This window comes from Lathamus discolor, chromosome 3 (genome assembly GCF_037157495.1).
Source record: "Lathamus discolor isolate bLatDis1 chromosome 3, bLatDis1.hap1, whole genome shotgun sequence".
Lineage (NCBI taxonomy): Eukaryota > Metazoa > Chordata > Aves > Psittaciformes > Psittacidae > Lathamus > Lathamus discolor.
In genome coordinates this window covers 135,442,236-135,468,129 of record NC_088886.1, presented here as the reverse complement: position 1 = coordinate 135,468,129, position 25,894 = coordinate 135,442,236, and the positions used below count along the sequence as shown (strand labels likewise).

Here is a 25,894-nt window from a genome sequence, read left to right as displayed (position 1 = left end):
TTTCTGAATCACCAATAAAGTCACGCCCAGTACATGGAAAACAGACTAAGTTCTTGTGTTTTCTCCAGCAAATGCCGAATCTGATGAAGGGGAAAGAAGATCATATTTAGAAACGGAGTACAATCACTTTTTGGACTGTAAGAGAGGCGGGCTGGAAAATGGATGGCACTGGGCTCTGCTGGCAAAGACAGTCCTTTTTTTCATACTGGTGCCATATGGAAAGAGTGTATTACCACATATCAATAAGTCCAGTGAGCACAGGCTATGGGAGTAGGAAAACCTAATTTATCATCAGATTAATCCCAGACGTTCCATTTTTCTAGACTCCATTAAAATATGGACCCCTCTCTTGCCACCCTGTTGTTCAACATGTTTCATATTCTTGCTCCCCCCAGAAAGAATAGTACATCACATTTTTTATTACTTACTTTCTATTACCCTCTTCAAAATAACAGCTTCACATACAGCAGGTTAAGTCCACTATTTGGCAAGAAGGTACAACAGTATTTTTAACCTGTGTTTTCACTGGAGATAATGTGAACCTATGATTTAAGCACGTGAAGTAACTATTGTCAAACAAACACACAGAGTACGCCTTAATTTGCAGATTAGATCTCAGGTCACATTAGTATAAGAAAACTCAGGAATATGAAACCAAATTAAATCTAAAATATATGTGTACACATATTTCTTAAGAAATAAAATGGCCATTCAGTGAATACACTGAATGGAGAAAAGGAACAAGTGTTATATACATATTGACTTAATATGATTAATATAAAAATGTTTAGTTCAGTTTAACTTTGAATGTCCCCATGTATGTATGAGTTAACAAACTTCTATGACTTCAAATTATTAATGTATATAACTCTCCCTTTTCCTTCTTCCCCCAGCTACAGTACAGCCGTACTGAAACAAAACGTTATACACCAGGTATTCTTCTAACAGATACTTCTATAACTCTGCTGGTCAGCAAACTCCAAGATCTTTCCATTCAGTAGATACCCTCAATTTGCTTCTTGTCCCAGAGTAACATTGCATATTTGCATGTAACTACATCTGACAGTTATTAGCCTGAATACTTAACTAATGTAAGTTCTTTTGTGCAAAACGAAATTGCGTTGTTTCTCCCAGTTTAGCATAATTTGCAAAGTCAGAAGCCTTTTTTTCACTATCATGACCCAAATATCAAAGCAATCAAATTTTTTTTTCCCTATGGCAGCTCTGGTACAACATGGGCTTTAAAAAAAAAAAGAAAAGAAAAGAAATTGTCTCAACTGTTAGTTAAATCTATAGAATATGTTCCAACATTAAACAAACACTCTTCTCAGAAGTACTCAATGCAAGCTCAATTCAAGCAACTGTAACTACAGCCATATACAGCTCTATGGATTTCAGCAGAACTAATGTTATCATAGAACGATTTGGGTTGGAAGGGACTTTAAAGATCATCTAGTTCCAACCCTCCTGTCATGGCAGGGACACTTTCCACTAGACCAGGTTGCTCAAAGCCCCATCCACTTCCGGAGCTGGGGCATCCAGAACTCTGGGCAACCTGTTCCAGTGCTTCACCATCGTCACAGTTAAGTTCACAAATACTCGTGCTAAAGTATCTGGTGACATCTGACAATTAAAACCCACTGTGTTTCAATTACTAATGTAAAGAAGGTGTATTACCTGCCTCCAGTGAAAAACAAGAAGAAAAACGTTATTAAAGCAATTTATTCTGTTTACTGCTAAGCAAGTCTATGAAAAAGCACCACGAACATATATTAAAGTACATGGATATACAATACTAGATTCTTAGAGCATGAAGCCAGAATTTGAAAACCTGACTCCTTTAAAATCAATCTAACTTTCAGAAACATGAAATATCAGTTCTCCATAAATAGTTTTTTAAAAATATACCATTTGGTAGCACAAAGCTGAGAATGTCTAAAGTCACTAGTCAATTCTAAACTAGTGAACTCTAGTCAATTCTGAGACTGTGCTGGTAGTAGCACTGTTGGACATTCTGGTCTCTACTTATTTACTTCACCCAAGTGTACTCTACTAAATAGACAGCTTTGTTTCCATCCAAATATTTCCCAGGTCTTTTCCCCAGATAGTGCATTACAGCAAATCAGGTGATTTCCAGCTCTCCCACTGCAACCCCATTTATCCAAAGAACTCACAGGAGCCAGACACAACACAGTCTTCTCTCCAGGATGCTTTAGCCACACATCAGCACAGCTTTCTTTGCTTTCTGGGTAATGCCAATGCAACCATTCTTCAACTGTCAGAGGAAGTATTCAGGAGACAATGGGAAACCAAGAACAATTGGAGCCTGGAGGGATCTGAACATAAACCTTCCACTACACATGCCCATCCAATTTTCAGATGCAGGAGGAAAATCAGGAAAACAAGGTCAATTCCTCACTCGTTTTGCGGCCGTATGTGTCTGAATAACAAGGAATGAACCTTAGAAAGCATTGTCTAGTTATTTGGGAAAACCACTTACAGCTCTTCCTATCTCACCTAGCCTTCTTAGACTAATTCCCTTGATATTAAATAAAAAAGGATCAATTTATAAAATTTCAAAGTGGCAAAATGTTTTCCTTATGACCTTACAAATTAGATCACAATATTCAATATTCACTTTTCAAAGCAACCTCACATTAAACAGGAATGTATTAAAGCTAAGTTGCTATTTAGTCGGCATCAAAATTAGGGTAAGTTAGACATTAAGAGGTCAAGATGAAGGTATTTCATACTTGGAGGCTTAGCTAAGTGGAAGGTAGAATTCATGTTCTGAGGAATTCTGAAGTGCAAGGAATTATTCCACTTTTTAAAGTAGTAAAAATAAGCTCAACTCAATTACACACTGCAGTAGATATAAACCACTATATTTAAGACATACTATTCAATAAAGACCATACTGAACATCTCTCATTTAACAGCTACAAAACCAAAACTTAATTCTGAGTCTTACCCAAAGCCTCCTATATCACAACTCACTATATGCTTCGGTTGTTCCATCTGGTAAAAAATAAATTATAATGAGATTAGAAATATAATGAGGATAATAATTATGTTTAAAATAAATCAAAATTTCTAGAATCAAAGAATCATGGAACAGTTAGGGTTGGAAAGGACCTTAAGATCACCTATTTCCAAACTCCCTTGCCATGGGCAGGGACACCTCCCACTAAACCATGTCGCCCAAGGCTCTGGCCAGCACCACCAAGTTCACCTTGAACACCACCAAGGATGGAGCATTCACAACTTCCCTGGGCAACCCATCCCAGTACCTCATTGTGGGAATCGCCAGGAGACGAGCTCATCAGATGATGACCGACAAGTCTCGTTTATTGCTAAGCAGATCGATACTTATATACCTTGCTTGCATGTTTATAGTTTGGTTACAGAGAGATCATTAGCTTATAGCTTTTACATGTTACAAGATCATTGGTTTATAGCTTCTACATTTTTGCAGCTACACCGTGCACCCCCCCACCATCCTCCTTCTCATGCACTTATCACTTAGTGGCCTTGGCTGTGATTGGTCATAGTATGTTGCTGTTTGCCGGTGTCCTTCATTTCCTCATTATCTGGCATGAGAGGTTTGCACCATGTTCTACACAGATGTCTTGTTTCAGCTCGTTGATGGGAGCATGACCTTTTGACTTTTTCGACAAGCCAATCCTCCACAATTCCCCCTTTTTCTTTATAAAGGAATAAGGACTGAGTCAGGAGTCGTTGTAAACAAGCAGAACAACATTGCAAAGCATAACAAAGTAACAAACCCCCTATAACTATGAGACCTATAACAGCGAAGCAGCTTGTAAAGCAAACGTATATGCAGCTCGATGAAGTGAAACTTCTAAAATCAGCTAAATATTTCTGAAGTGCTATAAGCGGGTTACATAAAAGATAATTTGACAGACTATACAAAAAGTCTTTGTTTCAGCCAACTCTGGCGAAGATGCCTTATAGACTGACAACCACCACAATATAATTCTACTGTAGGGTCACACTGATGACAAAACTACAGAGTTATCGAAGCACTTGTTGTATCACCAATCTCAGTTGTACCACTATATGCCTGTGGCCATGGACCGGATCTAGGAGGGCGACCGTGCTCAATGAAAGCTCTGTGTTGACTAAGGAGTTAAGTTCTTCTATTAGTGGCTGTAGCGCTCGGCGCAAGCAACGCTCCTCCCGGTTCTGCGAGTCAGGGTCCATACACTAGCTTGGAGACGCCGTCACTGGAGCTTCTGCAACAGCCGGTCTTAGTCACTTGGATGGTACCCACAAGGGTCCTGCAGGAGCACAAACACAGGCGTAACCACGGCCCAGATATATTACTTCTGCCGGTCCCTGCCACAAATCTGTATTAGGATCTCGATAGTACACCTTAAAAGAAGGCTTTATCTTCTGCGCTTGTGTTTGTACAAAGTGCTTAATAACAGCTGGAGTTTGTTCATCACCAAAGATGCATAAATAATTTAACGTAATTTCACCCATATAATCAGCATCGATGACACCTGGAACAATGAATAGTCCTTTCAACGCAGATGATGATCTCCCCAGTAGCAAGGCTTGTCTCATAGTTTCTTTTAACAATTCTGGACCTAGCTGGACTTGAGCCTCCTTAGTGGAGAACTGTCCAGTTCCCATCAGGTGTTGTAATTGCACTCCAATCAGGGGATCTCCCTGGCCTCGCTGAACTGCAACTGCCTCTTGACAGGTTTTCTGCCAATACCTGTTCCATAACAACAACTGCTAAGGGGTGAGGATTAATTTCACAATACTTTTAATATAACAGCAAATCCGTTCCCCAAATATATGACAACATCTGCCTAGTGGGTTCAAACTGAATGCCTGTAGAAATAACAGTTTGCCTTAACTGAGATAGCAATTTCCAATTTAAGGGAGACATTTCAGCATTTACTGCCTGACCTTGAGCGTTAATCTGGTACTTAACAGGAAAGGCGAGAATCTTTTCCTGCAACAATCAAAATCATTGTTTGACAGAGCCTCTCTCTGAATAGATTTCCAGTCTATCACCTGGATTCGCATTTGTCTACCTGTGCTCTGCAACTTTACCTTCCTTTCTTCTCTCCCCCCCTCTTTTTTTTTTTTTTTTTTTTTTTTTTTCCAAAAGTTGTTCACCCTGCTTTGCACAGCTACAAACAGCAGCCTGCTCGGCAGCAGCTACAGCTGCCTGCCTGCTTCAGCAGCAGCCATAAATACCTGTCAGCAACCACACTTTTGCGTTAACCCTTTCTTGCCTGAAATGTTAAACCACTACCTGTTGAAAACTTTTACATGAACACGATAACAAAAAAAAATACATAGAACACCATCTGCTCTCATCACACACACACACATATGTATGCATATGGGATCCCACAAGCACGTTTCACACAACTACAATATTTGAAACACAAAATCCAGACAATCATTACTCACACTACACAGTCCCACGTACAGGACATGGCACAAGGACTCTGTGAAGACTATCAGGAAACCAGCTCCAACAAGCATCATCGCAGTGTGAGGTGGCAGGCTCAGCCCTAGCGAGCGTCCCCGCAGAGGATCTGCCTCCCTCACATCGCATGAGGTTTGGGCTTTTATACTGATCAAAATGCACACTCATTCTGACACAGGTGGCCAGTCTATGTCAGAAGAAGTGGCCAGCAATATCTATAAAGGTTTCCAAGCATCAATAGACTCATAGACATTTGCTAACTTCTAGTACATGAGTATCACAGACAGACTGTATCAAATGAGTTGTATATGGGATCCCAAGTCCATGGTCCGTCACAGTCCTCCTGATACCCCTGATAAGGGCATACGAGACCTTCCCACTGCGGGTCTTGATCCAGCACATACATCACAGGGAAAGCACACAATACATCTGCATTAATAATTCCAGGGAGAACAAACAGTCCCAGCATTGAGGCGGAGGATCTTCCTAGTAGTTAGGCACCCATGGCTTGTCCTTGTATTATAAGAGGACCCTTAATTTCTGTAGGGATCTTTTGAGGTTGTGAAGTTACAAGTGTTATTTCTACAGAGGTTGCCAGGTCCAAGCCGAGGCTTCCGCTGGTTGCGGGTTGCAAGGGGGTGGAATCATCTGAGCTGCAGTGGCAACTTGTTTCTGCACGCGGCCGTTGGTGTACGCGCTCCTGTTGCAGTTTCCCGAACCTCGCCGACACATAGAGGTGTTATGTGAGTTGTTTCAGCATTTCTGACACCACACTCCTGAGACAGTGCATTCTCGGCGGAGATGTCCCATTCCTCCACATTGATAACAGCGTAGAGGGCCGCGGTTGCGCTGGCCAAGTGCGGCCGACGCTTGAAGGGGTGCAAGAGCGGCTAACACCTGAGTCTGTGAAGCCTTTGCTTGTTCCTGAATTCCCTCAGCTAACTGTTTTATGGCATCTACTACCATAGCTTGCGGCCCTGTTGGTTGTGAGGCCATTCTTTGTAATGCTTCCTCTATAGTCCAATTAGCTCCCAAAGTAAGAATAACATTTCGGGTAATGGGGTTGCAGTTTTGTAAAGCACATTGTTTTAACAAGGCTCCCTTCATGTAGTCTGGGACACCTGCTTTCTCAATAGCTGCAGCAGCTCTGTCTATAAAGGACCCAAATGATTCGTCTCGTCCTTGCTTGATAGCCATATATGAAGGCACACCTCCTGGGTCCTTAACTTGGTTAATAGCTTGCCGTACTAAATTCATAGCTGCTCTACACTTATCAGGTCCTAATAAAACTTGTGCCTCGGTTCTAAAAAACGGTCCTGTACCCATTAACTCATCCAGGGTTACCCCGTAAAGGGGATCCCCAGGTTGTCTTTGTATAGCTATGAATCCATGAGCCAGATTTTGCCAATGAGCGTTAAAAAGCAACTGCTGATGTTGTGAGAATATAAGCTTAGCAATACTCTTGCAATCGAATGGTAGCAAGATATGAGCAGTCCAGATATAATCTAACATCTGCTTTACCGGCTCACTGGTGACTCCAAATTGACTGGCTGTCGCTCGTAATTGTGATAACAGTTTCCAATCTAAAGGGGTAACAGTTGCCATCAAACCACCCTGGTGTTGCTGAAAAGTCACCGGGCATGCCAACGAGGTCGCCACCTCATCGTCCCCCTTTTCAAGGCTGTCCTTAGCCACCGCTGCCCAAGCCTCCCTTCTTTCTTTAGCTATGGCCTCCACTAGGTCACTTTCTGCCCCAGGGATAGGCTCATTGCTTGAAAGAGGGTTAACAGAGGGCTTTTCTGGTTTTAGAGTCGTAGCAGTGGGGGGAGCTGTTGGTTCCGAAACTGAGGGGCTTGCTCCGGTGTCATCTGCATTTTGTGGAGATGGCAACATTACTTGTGAAAAAGCAGATGGCATTGGAATGGAGGAAGGCCAGTCAATTTCATAACTTCTGTTTTTTGCCTGAGCCATGAGTGCCTGCTCGGCAGCTTTCTTTTCTGCCTGATATTGTAAAAGTTCATTATGTACCACCCGCCATAATTTACCTAACTTTGACTTTAACATCTCTAAAATAGTTCTCCAAATGACCAACAAATGTTTCACAGTGTCACTGCCTTCTGTGGCTGCGTTCTTCGGAGCTTTCCCGATCCCTGCTGTCTTCCCAGCCTTTTGTTTTAACAGGGTATTATATATAGCTTGCCAAATCTTATCTCCAAATTTTCGCCTTTCTGCTAATTCATGGACAGTGTGAGGGTTAACAAAACATCCCTTAGACTGTCCATAAGCTAACAGTCCCTGCAGCTCTTTCTGCAGGTCGATCCCTTTAACCTGCCGCTTTTGTAAGAAGGCAGTAAATAAATCATACGCCGCTTGCCTTTCCATGCCTTTGCGCGCTTGTTGCAGCCCCTTCAGGTTTCGGCGGCGCGTATCGGCCGGGCTCGTCTATACGGTCACCCAGGGTCCGGCGCTTAAAATCCTGAGATCTTGGTGCTTTGACCGTCCTGTGGCTGCGATCAGGACTCGAGCAGAACTTACGTTGTCCCACCGTGGTGTTCGAGGGATCACGTTGGGGTCACCATTTGTGGGAATCGCCAGGAGACGAGCTCATCAGATGATGACCGACAAGTCTCGTTTATTGCTAAGCAGATCACAGAATCACAGAATCACAGAATCCCAAGGGTTGGAAGGGACCTCAAAAGATCATCTAGTCCAACCCCCCTGCAAGAGCAGGGTAACCTACAGTACATCACACAGGAACTTGTCCAGGCGGGCCTTGAATATCTCCAGTGTAGGAGACTCCACAACCCCCCTGGGCAACCTGTTCCAGTGCTCTGTCACTCTTACAGTAAAGAAGTTCTTCCTGATGTTAACGTGGAACTTCCTATGCTCCAGTTTACACCCATTGCCCCTTGTCCTATCACTGGATATCACTGAAAAAAGCCTAGCTCCATCATCCTGACACCTACCCTTTACATATTTGTAAACATTGATGAGGTCACCCCTCAGTCTCCTCTTCTCCAAGCTAAAGAGACCCAGCTCCCTCAGCCTCTCCTCATAAGGGAGATGTTCCACTCCCCTAATCATCTTTGTGGCTCTGCGCTGGACTCCTTCAAGCAATTCCCTGTCCTTCTTGAACAGAGGGGCCCAGAACTGGACGCAATATTCCAGATGCGGCCTCACCAAGGCTGAGTAGAGGGGGAGGAGAACCTCTCTTGACCTACTAACCACTCCCTTTCTAATGCACCCTAAGATGCCATTTGCCTTCTTGGCCACAAGAGCACATTTCTGGCTCATGGTCATCCTCCTATCCACCAGGACCCCCAGGTCCCTTTCCCCTTCGCTACTTTCCAGCAGGTCAACCCCCAACCTGTACTGGTACATGGGGTTGTTCTTCCCCAGATGCAAGACTCTACACTTGCCCTTGTTAAATTTCATCAAGTTTCTCCCCGCCCAACTCTCCAGCCTGTCCAGGTCTCGCTGAATGGCAGCACAGCCTTCTGGTGTGTCAGCCACTCCTCCCAGTTTTGTGTCATCAGCAAACTTGCTGATGGTGCACTCAGTTCCCTCATCCAGGTCATTGATGAAAATATTAAATAGCACTGGTCCCAGCACCGACCCCTGAGGGACTCCACTAGTCACAGACCTCCAGCTAGATTCTGCGCCATTGACCACAATTCTCTGCCTTCTTCCTTTCAACCAGTTCTCGATCCACCTCACTACTTGATTGTCAAGCCCACACTTCTTCAGCTTATCTATGAGGATGCTGTGGGAGACAGTATCAAATGCCTTACTGAAATCAAGAAAAACTACATCTACCGCTCTACCATCATCCCTCCACCTAGTCACTTCCTCATAGAAGGCTATAAGGCTGGTCATACATGACTTCGCCCTCATAAAACCATGTTGGCTGTTCTTAATGACCCCCTCATCCTTGATATGCCTAGTGATGGAGTCAAGAATAAGTTGTTCCATCACCTTTCCAGGGATGGAGGTAAGGCTGACCGGTCTATAATTACCCGGGTCCTCCTTCTTGCCCTTCTTATAGATTGGTGTGACCTTTGCCATCCGCCAATCCTCAGGCACCTCGCCCGTTTCCCACGACTTACCAAAGATGATGGAAAGTGGCCTAGCAATGACCTCCGCCAGCTCCCTCAGCACCCGTGGGTGCATTCCATCCGGACCCATCGATCGATACTTATATACCTTGCTTGCATGTTTATAGTTTGGTTACAGAGAGATCATTGGCTTATAGCTTTTACATGTTACAAGATCATTGGTTTATAGCTTCTACATTTTTGCAGCTACACCGTGCACCCCCCCACCATCCTCCTTCTCATGCACTTATCACTTAGTGGCTTTGGCTGTGATTGGTCATAGTATGTTGCTGTTTGCCGGTGTCCTTCATTTCCTCATTATCTGTCGTGAGAGGTTTGCACCATGTTCTACACAGATGTCTTGTTTCAGCTCGTTGATGGGAGCATGACCTTTTGACCTTTTTCAACAAGCCAATCCTCCACACCTCATCACCCTTACAGTAAAGAATCTCTTCCTTATACCCAATCTAAACTTCCCCTGTGTTAAGTTTCAACCCGTTACCCTTGTCCTATCACTACAGTCCCTAACGAAGTCTCTCCCCAGCATCCCTATAGCACCCCTTCAGATACTGGAAGGCTGCTGTGAAGTCTCCATGCAGCCTTCTCCTCCCCAGGCTGAACAGCCCCAACTTTCTCAGCCTGTCTTCATACGGGAGGTGCTCCAGTCCCCTGATCATCCTCGTGGCCCTCCTCTGGACTTGTTCCAGCAGTTCCATGTCCTTTTTATGTTGAGGACACCAGAACTGCACACAATACTCCAGGTGAGGTCTCACGAGACCAGAATAGAGGGGAAGGATCACCTCCTTTGACCTGCTGGTCATGCTCTGGATACCAGGATACAGTTGGCTTTATGGGCTGCAAGCGCACACTGCTGGCTCATGTTCATTTTCTCATTGACCAACACCCCCAAGTCCTTCTCTGCAGGGCTGCTGTGAATCTCTTCTCTGAACAACCTGTAGCTGTGCCTGGGATTGTTTCGACTCAGGTGTAGGACCTTGCAGTTGTCATGGTCAAACTTCATAACGTTGGCATCAGCCCACCTCACAAGCATGTCAAGGTTCCCTCCAGCATATCAACCAAACTGCACAGCTTGGTGTCATCAGCAAACTTGCTGAGGGTGCACTCAATCCCACTGTCCATGTCACCAACAACGATGTTGAACAAGATCGGTCCCAACACCGATCCCTGAGAGACACCACTCGCTACTGGTCTCCAGCCGGCCATCAAGCCATTGACCACAACTCTTTGTGTGCGGCCATCCAGCCAGTTCTTTATCCACTGAGTGGTCCACCTATCAAATTGATGTCTCTCCAATTTAGAGACAAAGATGTCATGTGGGACAGTGTTGAATGCTTTGCACAAGTCCAGGTAGATGACATCAACTGCTTTACCCTTGTCCATCAGTTCCTTAGCCCCATCATAGAAGGCCACCAAATCAGTCAGGCAGGATTTCCCCTTAGTGAAGCCATGCTGGCTGTCACCAAGCACCTTGTTGTTCTTCATGTGCCTTAGCATGCCTTCCAGGAAAATGTGCTTCAAGATTTTGCCAGGCACAGAGGTGAGACTGACTGGTTGTAATTCCCCGGGTCTTCCATTTTCCCCTTCTTGAAAATGAGGGTTATATTTCCCTTTTTCCAGTTGTCGGGTGCTTCACCTGATTGCCATGATTTTTTCAAATATGATGGCCAGTGGCTTAGCAACTTCATTTGCCAGCTCCTTCAGGACCCGCAGGTGGATTTAATCAGGTCCCATGGACTTGTGCACGTTCAGGTTCTTAAGATGGTCTCGAACCAGATGCTCTCCTACAGTGGGCCCAAGGTCTTCATTCTTATAGTCCCTGCGTCTGCATTCCAAGACTTGGGTGGTGTGGTCAGAGCCTTTGCCAGTGAAGACTGAGGCAAGTAAGTCATTCAGAACCTCAGCCTTCTCCATATCCAGGGTAGCCAGTTCTCCCGATAGCTTCTGGAGAGGGCCCACGTCCATAGTTTGTCTTTTATTCGCTATGTACCTATAGAATCCCTTCCTGTTATCTTTCACATCCCTAGCCAAGTTTAATTCTAACTGGGCCTTAGCTTTCCTAACCTGGTCCCTAGCTTCCGGGACAACATCCCTGTACTCTACCCAGGCTGCCTGTCCTTGCTTCCACCTTGTATAAGCCTTTTTTCCTTCAAAGTTTCCTCAGCAGCTCCTTATCCATCCAAGGAGGTCTCCTGGCCCTTCTGCTGCACTTCCTACTGGTTGGGATGCAACACTCCTGAGCTTGTAGTAGGTGATCCCTGAATATCAACCAACAGTCTCGGATCCCCCTGCCCTCCAGGGCTATATCCCATGGAACGTTATTAAGCAGGTTCCTGAAGAGACCAAAGTCTGCTCTCTTGAAGTCCAGGGCAGTGAGCTTGATGCACGTCCTTCTCACCGTCCTGAGGATCCTGAATTCGACCACCTCATGATCGCAAAAAGTACAAAGTATCTGTTATAAAGTATCTGTTGCTATTAACTGCACACATCAACAAATTTCATGGGACCAGTATCCACAGCACATGACTGCAGAGGCAGAGACTGTGCCAAAATACTGATGCACGTGTAAGAAGCCATATGCAGAGACAACTGGTAGTTTTGATTCATAATTTTTAAAAATTACTCTGAAATCCTAACATTCTTCTTTCTCTGAATCTTTTTAACAAGGAATCTTTTATCGATAAATGCAAAATCACTTCCATCAAAGAAATTGCAATTTAACAGTTATGTCCTTCCTCACAAACATATATGTGAATTATTATTTCCATTTAATAAATGAGAATAACCTGGGATCATAAAAAGTAAATTATAAACAGCAGAGTAGCCCATAGTTGTTTGCCCACAGTAAAAAGTAATATAATCATCTTGTACAGGACTAACAGGTTAAAACATGTATAGTATTGTTCTACAACTGGCCTAACAGCTAATTGCCTCAATAAGTACATATAATATTGTTGGGGCTTTTTTTTTAATGGAAATTTCACACACTGAATGTTAGAGTTTTTAGAGAAACGAAACAAAACACTTTAACAGCATTTCCTTCTAGTGCAAGCTAGCACAAAATTAACTGTCTCCCAGTGGGCAACATAGAGCTATGTTCAATGCTTCTGTATTTCTATTGGCTTCTATTTGATTAAAGGAAACTGCTTCATTATAGAAACCAAGTAGAACAATTCCTTGGAGTATTAAAGCACAATATTCTGTGCATATGACCACACAAGGGTTTGAAAGAAAAAAGGTAAAATGCTCTTTTCTGAATACCTGGTTACCTGACTTTGAGGAATGACTCCTTAGTGAAGATTTATATTATTTTAATTTTCTAAAACTCCATATGTAATTACCATAACAGTCCTATTTTCAAGACAAATTTAGGCTTGAAATGCCTGCTTTCTATCACTGGCACTGTTTATGCTATCAGGACACAGGAAATAAAGCACAAACATAAAAAAACAGCCATCAAACATTTAAATGAATGTCTGAAAATTTTGCTGAGCGGATATTAAAAGAAGTGTGAAAACAACAAAAACATTCAGCTCTCTAACCTGCTAAAGAGGCCTAATCTCTGAGGGTTTTTTTTGGTTTTTTTTTTTTTTCGCAATGTACAGGCATGGATCTTACTTTAGGATCCAGAAACTTGGAGCTAACATAAGAATGCAGTAGAGTATGAAAATAACAAGTCTTTTCTTTTTCTTCATTCTCCAGTGCACATGTCAGATTTTCAAATTTAGAAAACCCTAGAAGCACAAAAATGTCTACACATTGTAAGGATATTTCATTAATTTACTAGAGGGGGAAAATATCACAGCGAGAAAATCAGTGATGCAGAGGTTATCAAAACTACTGGAAGACTCAATATTTAATAGTACAGAACAAAATCAAAGCTATACAATGAAATTCTGTAAACCACATAAATAAATTTAAAACCCCACCAAAACACACCCAAGTAAATTGAGCTATTTACAGAATAAACTAAAGGGTACAAAGGAAGCAGAGTCAAATCTTCCTGAGACTGACAGAACCTAATATTTGGGGATTATGTCTAACACATGTCCAACTGTTGCAACCTGGGAAATAAAAAAAATCTTAAATGCTTATTTTCATACTGCAACTCAGGAATCTATCACTAGAAAGTGTCAAAGTCGACAATTGCAAATGATTTCCCATCTTAAACTTGACAGTACTTTCCTTTATAAATGGTATAATGTGAGACAGCAGTGTGGGAATTAACGTGAGGCAAGTCTGGAAGATGCTTGAGAATCTGGCTGTTGTAAGACATTAAATTTTTTTATCTGGAGAATTGTCTAGGTTTCCTTCATACATAACAAGGTCCCAGGATACACAGATATTGTAATAAATAGTTTATCTAGAAACAATAAACAGGAAATCCTGAAGTTCCAGTCAAGATTTATTTCTTTGTATTTTATGGTACAAACTACTGTTTGCAAGTCTTGTCTGCCTTTCATATAATAAGGTCTGTTTACTGTATAAAATGCACAGCTTATTTGAGTAATAGAGCATTTCTGTGGCTATGATTTTAACTAGTTAAGCCAAGGAAATAGACGACAGTTACTTTCTTTTTCATCTTAATCTTACTGTTGAACTAAAGCTGTGAAACTTTTCCTTACAGAAATAGTCCTCAAACTGCTTGCTATCAACTGATTGCTGCAGGGGAAGTCTGTCAACCAAGGAGGGCGGAGACAGGAAAGACAAGCCTCTGCTTTCCATGAGTAACCACCTTCCCAGAAGAATTGAAGCTAGAGCTGACACAATCTGTAAACTGAAGATCTGTTCTGTATGAAACTTTAAATAATTGTTCTGTGTAGCAGCCAACACATAAATTCAGAAAAAACTACATCAGACTATACTCCATTATCAGAGACATGATGTTATTCAAGTATTCTAAATGAAACCCTGTAACTTTATTCCTTAAAACTGAAAGCATAACTTGTAAAAGGTGATTTTGGATATTAAGGGTTAGAGTCTGCCCTTCATATACTTCAATTTTGTATCAAAATTCAAACTCCTATCAGATTTCTATGTCTAAAATATATTGGTCCTATACTGTTCATTTATAGAAGATCACCTACATGCTTCAGAGGGTGTAATGAAGACCATTAATATCTATAAAGAGTTTTGTACCTAATAAGCACTATATAAATGTTAAATTATGACAACGACAAAAGTAGCTCCATCCACAAACTAAAAAGATATACTCTGTATTTGGTTTATTTTATTCACTCACCTTTAAAAACCAATAACTCTACTGACTGACACTTTGCCATTTATCAACACAATCTATCTCCTATTATCTTGCTTCAAATTTTTTCAGATACCCACTAAGATCCCACTGAAAATAAATACAATCTTAGAACACATATTCTGTGGTTAATCCCTGCAAAAATAAAGGATTCTTCTGTCTGCAGTTCAAACAAAGTTTAATTATGCATCTTTTTTTCCCTTTAAGCAATTTCTATATGACAAAAAGGTAAGACTTGCAAATACTTAAACATATATCCTAGTTTCACCAGTAGCGGTTATGTTTCTCCTTCCTAGTAGCTGGTGCAGTGCTGTGTTTTGGCTTTAGTCTGAGAATAATGCTGGTAACGCATCACTGTTTTAGTTGTTGCTAAGTAATGCTTACTCTGATCAAGGACTTTTCAGTCTCATGCCAGTAAGGAGGGGTAGAAGAAGCCAGCAGGAAGCAGAGACAGGACACCTGACCCAAACTAGCCAAAGGGGTATTCCATACCACAGCATATCATGCCCAGCATATAAACTGGGGAGAATAACCTGGAAGGCCCAGATCACTTCTTGGGTCAGGCTGCATATTGGTAGGTGGGTGGTGAGCAACTGCATTGTGCATCACTTGTGTTTCCTGAGCTTTCATTTTTTCTCTTGTTGTTTCCTATTATTATTACTATTATTGGCATTCTTGATATTATTGCTATATTTTATTTTAGCTATAAAACTGTTCTTATCTCAACTCATGGGGTTAACATTCTTTTGATTCTTCTCTCCATCTTGCCCAGAGAGGGGGAAGATGGGGGGTGAGTGAACAGCTATGTGGTGCTGAGTTACCAGCTGGGTCTAAACCATGACAATGTAATACACAGAATGGTTGGTTAGAACTCTATAGGATCATAGCAGGGAAAAATACTAGTAATACCCATTGTTCTGCAGATAATGTGTAACATTTTATGTATTAATTATCTCTGCACCTTTCATAGCACCAGTTGAAAAGGGCTTGCTCAGCGTTGCCAAATTGAACAGATTTAGTGTTAACAGGAAATTTTAGACAACAGCAAAAAGAAGAAAAAACACAAGCAATTATTTTACTGAAATTCAGATGATGAGCATATGCACTTATACAGATTTTGGAAACAAAGGTAAAGGCTAGAGCTCCATACTTGCACAAGTGTCCATCAGCACTTTTTTTGATTCCTACCTGTTCACTGTAGCTTAGATGCAAAGAGCTATTTCTTCCCAAATTCTGGAGGTATCCTGAGATGCCTCAGCATTAATCACACAGAGAAATAAAATTCTTCAATTTTTCTGATGGAGTTCCTACAGGACATGAATTCAGAATCGAACTGCAAAGACTAGATTGCTTCCCAAAATCAGAGTCAAGGTACTAAGCTGAAAGTATACTTGGCTCATCACTGTGTCCCCAGGACACTGTATCTTCATTTCAAGGAGGAAAAAAAAAAAAAAATTAAAAAAATTAGCAGTCTCAGTATTTTAAGTACTACCTTTTGCACTGGAACAGGTTGCCCAGGGGGGTTGTGGAGTCTCCTACACTGGAGATATTCAAGGCCCGCCTGGACAAGTTCCTGTGTGATGTACTGTAGGTTACCCTGCTGTTGCGGGGGGGTTGGACTAGATGATCTTTTGAGGTCCCTTCCAACCTTTGGGATTCTGTGATTCTGTAAATGGAAAGCCTTAATTTGATGAAAAGTTTCTTTTTCCTCACTCTTTTATGCACGCACACACAAAGAAAACACAGCTTTTTAGCTAAAAGCAAATGCACCAGTGACTTGATAAGCCAATAGAAAATGCCTTCTGTTCAAGCAATATTGAATAAATTTTCGTGAGACAAAAGAGCTTGATCCTAGACCAAGCTTAAACAGAGCACTGATTATCACCCTAGAAATCTCAAGCATTGCTTACAGCAAGGGTACCCCAGTGTCTCTTCTGCTCACTGCTGCTGGCAAAGCAGGCGAGTGTGGCATAGCAAGAGGAAATATGGAATACAGGTGTTCTTTTTTTTTTTTTTTTTTTGCCATCTGAAGCAAACATATATCTTAAATCCCTTGCATTTTCTAACATAAGGTATACAATTACTTCAAATGAATGAAAGACCATTCAGGCTCCATGAAATTCAGCAACTGCCCGATTAATTCACTTGGATTTTACAATCAGTTTCAAGACTACACATTTCAAAATTGCTGTAATGATATCAAGCCCAAAGGGACATTCTCCCTCAAAAATGAGGGGAAATAAATCTAATGCAAAAAAGTACAGTGTTTGTCTAATGTAATAAAGTAATACTATCTTCCCTGTGTCAAACACACAGTATAGATAATTCACACTCATACACTAAAACATAGACAAAAGGACAGCTATCAGTCAGTGTGTGTGTACACACGTGCCAGTGCTGCTAAATCAGAACAAAGAAGGATGGTTAATTAACCTGGTCATAGAACAGTAATCATCAACATTACTAGTGATGAAGTATGGAAATGAAAACTGGTGGAACTGCTGGGCTCAGAGGATTGTGATGAATGCCACAAAATTCAGGTGGAGGCCAGGTACTAATGGTGCTTCCCAAAGGGTTGATCTTGGGGCCAATGGTGTTTAACATTTTCATTAATGACCTGAATAGTGGGACTAAGTTCTCCCTCAGCAAGTTGGCAGACCATATGAAACTGGGAGTAGTTGTGCTGCTATTCAGAGAGACCTCAGCAGGCTGGAGAAAAAGTTCAGCAAAATGACATGCATATTCCTCACCCAGAGAAGTATAAGCCTGGGCACTAGTAAAAGGCTAGGGACCAACCAGATGGAAAGCAACTGGGCAGAAAAAGATGTGGGAGGTCCTAGCAGACAAGAAATTGAACATGAGCCAGCAAAGTGCCCTTGGAACAATGAAGGCCAACACTCTCTTGAGCTGCACTAGCAAAAGTATAGCCAGCAAGGTGAGAGAGGTGATCCTTCCCCTCGGGACTAATAAGGTTGCATCTGAAGTACTGTGTCCAGTTCTAGGCTCCCCAGTACAAGCAGGGTATTGACATACTGGTGCACATCCATTAAAAGGTCACAGAGATAGCAAGGGATTGGAGTATCTGTCATATGAAGAGAGGATGGTAGAACTGGGATTATTTAGCATGGAGAAGGCTTCGGAGGGATCTTATAATGATGTATAAATACCTAATGGGAGGGAGAATAGAAGACAGAGCCTGACTCTGCAACATTTAGTGAAAGGACAAGAGTCAGAAGGTATCAACAGAAATACAAGAAATTCCATTTGAACACAATAAAAAAATATTTTTCATGTAAGTGTTGTCCTATACTGAAAGAGGTTGCCTGTTCTGAGCAGGGAGATCTTCAGAGATTGCCTCCGCCTTCTCCAGTTCTGTGATTCTGTGGTTATATATCCATCTGATCTTCTGTGTAAGCAGCTCCATTACACATATAAAGGCAAACTACTTCAATTTAGCATGATAATGTTAACATCCTATCCTGAATTTTCAATGTACCATACATGCCATACTCTGCTTTCTTATCTACAACAAAAAATTTTAAGTACAAAGTTAAGAGTAATACTATAGCATCATATTTCCATGGAAATCTTGCTATGCTTTGGGGATTAAGCAAAATCAACAATAGTGAAAGTTTTTTAAAAAGTTGCAATGTAAAAATGCAACAACAAGATTAATGCAAAATCCTATCTTTTTTTAAATGAAACATTTAAAAAATACACTTATTTCAAAACCACACTTAATTAGCAACATGGAATATTTTATTCCAGCTCAAGTTATACAAGCCATTGCAGCACATATGTCTCTTTAGTAGCTTTTCCACTTCACATTTCCATTAAAAAATCTATTTCATTAACATGAAGGGTTTCCATTTCTTCTCTAGGCTTAAAAACTTCCCAGTCTATTTGTCAGTTGTAGCCAAGGGGCCTTAACTGCACTTTATTTCCGTATCGAAATTTCTTCAATACTTGAACAGAATAGGTTCTTAAGCTTCTAAATATGCATGAAAGGGCAATAGCTTTCAGGCTAGACGTGGAGGTGCAGTCCTGCAGCAACATTAGCAAGAGATTCTGGTCAGTTCTGGTTTCCATTCAAAACTTTCTAGGCAGCAGAAGACTGATAAAGCTCTGGTAACTGTCACTTGTTTCACACATACCAGAACAAATAAGGACTAGACTGAACCTGTTTTAACATACAAGAAAGGTCTATAAAAGAAAGACACTCCAGAAAAAATAAAACACCCGCCCCCCCCCCAAAAAAAAAAAAACCCAAAGCAAAAAAGAAAAAAAAACCAACCCACAACCCTACAAAACCAACAAAGACGAAAAAAAAAAAACAAACAAAAAACCCAAACCAAACAACAAAACCAAACAGAATCTTGGAGAGATGCTTCACTTTTGAGGTCAAGGAAACTCGGATGTAAAACTGAAAAAAGGGCTTCAAAGTCCTTTCAGCAGCAAGACATAATTTTCTTCTGTGGAGACACATAAACTAGCTGTCTTCTTAAAGTGGTATCTAGAGAATTACAGTATCTTTAAATAATTTCAACAAATTTACTCATCACAAACATTGGTCAGTCTGTAATTTAACAGAATAACCTAAGTAAATTTTAAATTATGCAGACAAATTTACTACTTTCCACTTCTATAGTACCTTTTCAGTGGCAATTCAATGACTCAATTTTCAAGTGTTAGCCATCATCATGAAAATCCCACAATATTCCATTTCTATCTTTTTTTTTTGTTAAGTCCCAAGAGAACAACACCTAAGCAGCTGAACAGAATGGACAGTAATTGTAAGGGTGGGATGGGGTAAGAAATAAACAGTTGGGATACAAAGCTGACCTAAGAAAGAAAACCAATTGTTTAATAATTAATTAAATAAATAAATAATAATTAAAAAAATGTTTGGATCAGTCCTCTGTTCTCAATGGCTAACATATAATGGCTTTTGAGCTATTAAATTATGCTTCCTCGCTGGACTATTAATGGATTTGCCACAGGGTAGAGAATTTACAATGGACCTTTCATCAGCAGAAATCTGAAGGGTACTACTCCTTTTAAATAGTGAGTAGAAAAAAAAAAAAAAGGGCTGGATCAAAGTGGAGAGTATACCGAAGAGTAGAAAACACGGCATTTAGGTACCAGAAGAGAGAAGCAGGTGACCCAGGCAATTGTTATCCTGACTTCCATGTATGAGAAACAGGGGTTTTGTTTTTTCAGTTAAAAAGTAATTAACAGTAAGTAGGACAATTTCAAAAATAGAACAATTTCAACATAACTTTAAAGAGACATGCCAGTCTGGAATAACTGACTTTTAAAAGTAAATATATAGGCAAAGGAGACCCAGAGTCCAATCTCCAGATTTCAGTAAAGAATTTGATATGGTATCACCTAGACATTATTTAGAGCTGCAAAAGCCGGGGTATAACACAAAAATTAAGTGGATATAAAACTTACTAACAGTGACATACTGAATGGACTTATTTTAAATCCTTCTTCAGACTCATTTAATATCTCTGAACCTGGTACAAAGTAGAGGTGCTTTGATAAAACATGGTTACAGGAAGCACTCTTGCTACTTGGCAGGCTCTTGCTAAGTTAAAGAAGAAACTGGAGGACTATTTGGATAGGCATATTAGAAATGGGAAAACATTTAGCAACTCTTCAAAGCTACATGATTACAAATAGAATTTCTCTGACTACATAGTGTCTTACCATTTCAGAGCAACAGGAAAAGAGAAATCACACACCCATGTCTAGTTTACTGCATGAAGATTAAGCCAACCTGGCATACCTATAACACAAGCTTGATCGTCACCACTATCTGGTAAAGTATTTTCAGTAGACCAAGTGCAGCATTAGCACTCTTATTCAAGACTTTGAGGAAACACTTCAGGTACAAGGTATTTGATGCAGGCGAGGTACATTCAGAAGTCAGGAGAATCACGCCGCTAAGCTCTGTATCCTCCTATTTATTCTGTTTTACTAGACAGATTAAAATGTGCTTGCTCTGCTTGTTTGATCCCAGCACATAAAATCCAAGGAAGGCACATGATCAATGTTTGTAATTTATTGAGGGCTACACCAATGAAAGAGTTGTTTTTAAATAACAATACTAAGATATTAAAAATTAGGAATCAAAGAATATATTTAGGTTGGAAGTTCAAAGAAAGTTCTAAACATTAGGACAGAGGGTTTGAAACATCTTTCCAGAAAGAGCCATGGGGCAAAGCATTTAACTGGCTTTAAGCAGACTTGGTGACTTTATGACTGGGATTAGATAAGATTGTTGCCTAGCTCAGAAAAGCCTTTTCTTCAGCCCAAATTACTATGGTGAAGAACTGCTCCCTGTTCTGCTCCCCACCTCTTCACTGTCTTTTTGTTCTCACTATTCCCAGTAAAGTTCAACTGGGGCTATGAGAGGACTATGAGAGGACTACATGTATTTTTTATCTTTAAGAGAAAACAGACTTGAGACTTAAACCCTTACCCCTCTAGCTTACATCTTTTTATGGAATATTGCATCAAAGCAGATGACTGGAAGCTCTACTTGAGATCAAAAGATTCAATCAGCAACTAAACAGAGCAGTGCACTGCAAACATACTGAAATGATACTGCCTCTTTAGGTCTTCATCAAACATTTGTCTTTAATGGATTCCTGCTTACTATATAAACAGCCAAAAAAGGAATCTGACTTTACTGTATGCATACAGGCCTCACTATTCTTTCTGTATTCATGTTGCTATCCAAAAATTTCACCTAAGCTTCTGTTTGGTCACACAGCTACCTGCACTCCTCATAACATAATACTTTAACATTAATCATTGAACAAGCAGTTCAAAAGTTTCCTTATGGCAGTGTGTAATTCAAAACAGCTACAGAAAATAGAGCACATTCACATGACTACAGATACTCCACACAGGTATTTGTATAAAATTAAGAGAACATGAAGCAGTGTTGCAGACAGTTAACTCTTCTCTGTTCAGATCCTTTCAAAGCTATGTCCATCAAGAAACATGCAGTACTATGGTTTCATGATACAAAAAGCACACTCAACCTGTTGCAAATGTTGAAAAGGTAGGTGGGTGTTTGATTCACTGAAGTCACCAAGCCCACAATCCATTGTATCCAACACAATAGTCTAGTGACTAAACACATTTACCTACATCCTTCTCCCTGACAAATTACTTTCTCAGTTTAGAAAAGAAGCAAATGCTTTCCCAGTGTAACCTGATCCACACATTAGCAGCCAAACATAAATGTCACTTAAAAATGTACACTGGCTCAAAACTTCAGCAGTGAGAAATTTTTTAAACCCCTATTTTTTCAGAACTTCCATGTTATCAGTGTATGACCTACCAAAGCACTGGCCAGAGCAACGCTGGTTAAACAGAAAAAGTATTTCTATTACTGTGCTATCTCAAGCCAATAAATGTCCACCACTTAGTATACTTTGGCCACTTCAGGGACTGTTGTTCATGACAGCATTTCCACTCAAGAGATAGAAGAATCTCAGAAGAAAAAAATTGCTCTCTTATTCCAAGCTCAGGGATGAAGTCCACCTTTATTGACTCTCATTTGACCTCTAGCATCTCTTTTTCTGTGATAAACCAAATCCTCAATAGCAACTCTTTTAACTGGTTTGTTACAGACCAGACTGAGGCTTTCACCTTACGTGTCATAAATGGCTGTATATGAGTTCAATGGTGACATGCAGTCTTGGATTTGACAGAATGACTCCATTTCAAATAGTTTTTTTTCCCTCTGACTAGTCTCCTTTTAAATTTTTGTCTTTTTATTTCCAGCCTCTGCTCATTTTTGGCTCGCTTTTTTTTTGCTGCTTTAAGAACAGTGATATGAAAACTACTGCCTGTTTTCAAAGTAAGCATACTGAGTGGTTAGCCTGGCTTATATGTTCTTGCTTACCTCATAAATTTCTAGGTTATTATTAGTTCATTTTACTAGTATAGCCCTCTTTTGCCACACACATACACACACAATAAGCTTACAACTTATGAAACTTGTAAATCAATCATTCACGTATGTGCTGTTAAAGAACAAAACTCTACAGTTCCCCCATTCTGATGACATGACTTAAGGCAACGTACAGGCTCCATCCATAATACACATCTTTTGAATCAGAAAGCAGTATTTTTACACAATTGGAACATAAGCACTTTATAATATTTGCCATTTACAACAGTATCAAAAATGTTAGGCTACTAAAGCAATTAACCCCACACTCAATTAGTTTCATCTGAAATTACAAAACCTCAGTGTAGTTTTGCAGCAACAAAACTCGTCAAATATATGTAAATTCACTGATGTCATAAAACTAAAGTATTAATAATTTCTACAATGTGAAACCATGATCTTATCAACCTAAACCCATCATTTCCTATTCCATAAAAAAATACCTGCCACAGGAATAAATATTGCTAAACACAAACATCTTACTGAACAGTAGTTCTTCCCAGTTCAGCTCATCTAACACACAAGTGTCAAGAACTATCACAGTAATGCCTTAGAGGCAGTAAGCAAAATTCTTGGAAGTAGCTTTTCACATTTTTAATTTTTTTTTTCAAAGGATGGAAATAATCAAAGCAGACATCGCACAGATTTTAGTTGCTGTATTTGAGAAGGTCAAACATTTCAATGGAAGTTGTGGTCTCCCTAGTCCAAGTTTTCTCCATTCTGCATCTCAGAAAATATGGGTTTGTACAGACTAAAAACTGAAAGTAGAATTTAACAGCCTGGTTATTCTCAGTTTTTCCATGTGTTTCAAGAATAAGAGGACATATGTGATTCCAAAGCATCATCCTTACACTGACAACCACATCCAACTCTGCAAGAAATTTCAAGCTATAATGTGTAAAATCATTACTACATGCTCTAGCAGTACTTTCTATTCAATCAAGAGAGAAAAAAATCCCCTCTAGAATTACAATAAATAACTACAGTTTAGTTTTAAATGAAATGTTGCAGTTTATATCTGACCTGAGTTTCAGTCTTTTCCTAGTGGGAAATATAAAATCAGCATTTGGATACATAATCCTACAGCTCTCAGAAGCCGACTCCACCGCGAACACTTTACATGATTTATAGCTCTCCTCCAGATTCAGCTGACAAGTCTCGGCGGAGCAGGTGCAACGGGGTGTTTTTTCCTTCCTTCAGAGATCATTCCCTCGTATGCAAATTAATTAGCAAGTCTTCTTCACTCTCGTGTAAACGGGGAAGATGAAGCTAATGGATTAACAGCGTTTAATTTCTCGCACTGAGCGGCTGACCCGGCAGCCCGGCACAGGGAGGGTGCTCGCTGTTGTTACTGCTGAAGCCACAGCGTTTTTGACAGCGTCAGCGGCGATAAAAGTGAGCCTGGCTCCCGCACAGTGGTGCCAAGCGACCAATTTTGAAACCACGGGCAGGGTCTGGGGGAACCTCAGGACCCAACCAACAACCCAACCCCACAACCAACATGCGGGTTTCGCTCCCCGCACCCGGCAAGTTAAACCTGCCCTGCCGGCGCCACTGTACCCCTCCACACCCCCGCCAGCCCTGCCCCCTTCCCTGACTGCTGGGGAGACGGGGAGCGAGACCCAACTCCCATTACCTCGTCCGGAGCCATGGAGAGCAGGGCGGTGCGGCCGCGGCCTCGGCTCCGTGCGGCTGGCGGCGGCGGCTCGGCGGCGGCTCCAAGCTGGAGCGGAGGGGCCAGCGCTCCCCTCACTCCATCACCCGTCCGCGCTACGCCTCGAGCCGGTGGCACAGCCCGCTCCACATAAATGCATTAACAGCAGCCACATCATGATTAATTCATCAGTGCCAGTGACCAGAGGAGGAGGCACTGAGGGGAGCGGGGGCTGGGGAGAGGCAGGGCGCTCAGAAACGTCCCTTCTCCCGGAGTTCACCCCGCAGCGCAGGAGTCCGCCAGCACGGAGGAAGGGAAGCGGAGGAGAAGCTGCGCCCAGCGCCCTGCTCGCCGTGGCTGCCCGTGCCCCGCCTGAGGTCTGAGGGACAGGAAAGGCGCTCCGGCCCCCGCGCCGCCGCCAGCCCTGGCTCCCCGGCCAGCTCCTCGCGCGCAGTGAACCGTCAGGGTTCAACGTGCGCGGCACGCGCTGCCTCAGCCCGCCGGCAGCGGGACCTCGCCCGGGAGCGGGGCGGGCAGCGGCCGGGGACGGGGGAAGTACCCGCAAGTTGCAAAGGCTCCGCGCCGCGGGGCGGGTTTCGGTCACCGGGGGGATCCCCCGTGCAGCAGGAAACAGGCCGCGGTCGGGAGGTGTGCCGCTCGCTTGTCTGCTCGCTGCCAGGTGTCTTGGCTGTGGAGAAGGGCCCCAGAGCCCCGAGCTGCCTGCTGCCGAGCACGGAGGGGATGAGCCGGTCCGTGCAAGAATCCCTGACGGCAGCAGGGCTACTGAGCATCCATATGGCCCTGATAACATTAGCTGCACAGGGGTCACTTGCGCAAAGATAGCCACCCCACCCCCCCCAGCCCTGGTAAACAACTGCTCGGCCACTTGCCAGTCGCTACGGTCGGGTTTCTCCGTGCAAGACACCGTTGGTGTCCATGTGAATTTGCTTTGGTCTGCAGAAGCAGCAACACCGACTCCCTCCCCAGTCCTCCGGCACATATCTTGTCCCAGACCTTTACAGGGGCAGTGCACGTTTCTTCAAATGCCATTTGTTTAAACTTGTGATATGCTGGACTTGGAGTTTCTTCACAGCAGGAGTAAGCAACTGCACAGATTGTAAGGGTTTCAGAACAGCTGTTTAGGGCCGAAAAACCTTCGCATTTCTCTGTCTTTATTTTCCACTCCAAATATAGGTAGAAGCCCTGCAAGTCCACCATCCTTCTCCAATACTTACACATAAGTATTTAGTCTACAACACCAAGGAAGAGATGCCTTCTTACAGCCACCTTATATTAGGTAGTTATCTTAGTTATCTTAGTTGTTTGGGAAAAACAGATGATTTATCACCTACGTATTACCTCCTCACCTCATCTATAAAACCAGGTTTGCCTACCTGGTAGCATCATCGTGCTTCAAAGGACT

At 41.9% G+C, this 25,894-nt stretch overlaps 1 protein-coding gene across 5 annotated transcripts in view; it reads right to left on the bottom strand.

Moving 5' to 3' along the window:
* LOC136011277 (heparan sulfate glucosamine 3-O-sulfotransferase 1-like) overlaps positions 1–25,003 on the bottom strand; it is a 67,476-nt gene extending 42,473 nt beyond the window's left edge. For 3 of the 5 annotated variants that reach the window (XM_065672909.1, XM_065672911.1, XM_065672910.1), the window contains exon 1: positions 24,454–25,003. The gene's annotated coding sequence lies outside the window, so the exon portion shown is untranslated. Of the gene's footprint in view, positions 1–23,840; positions 24,256–24,453 lie in introns of those variants that run through there. The other 2 variants (XM_065672913.1, XM_065672912.1) reach the window with 2 other exon arrangements.
* Between the last annotated feature and the right edge of the window lie 891 nt (positions 25,004–25,894).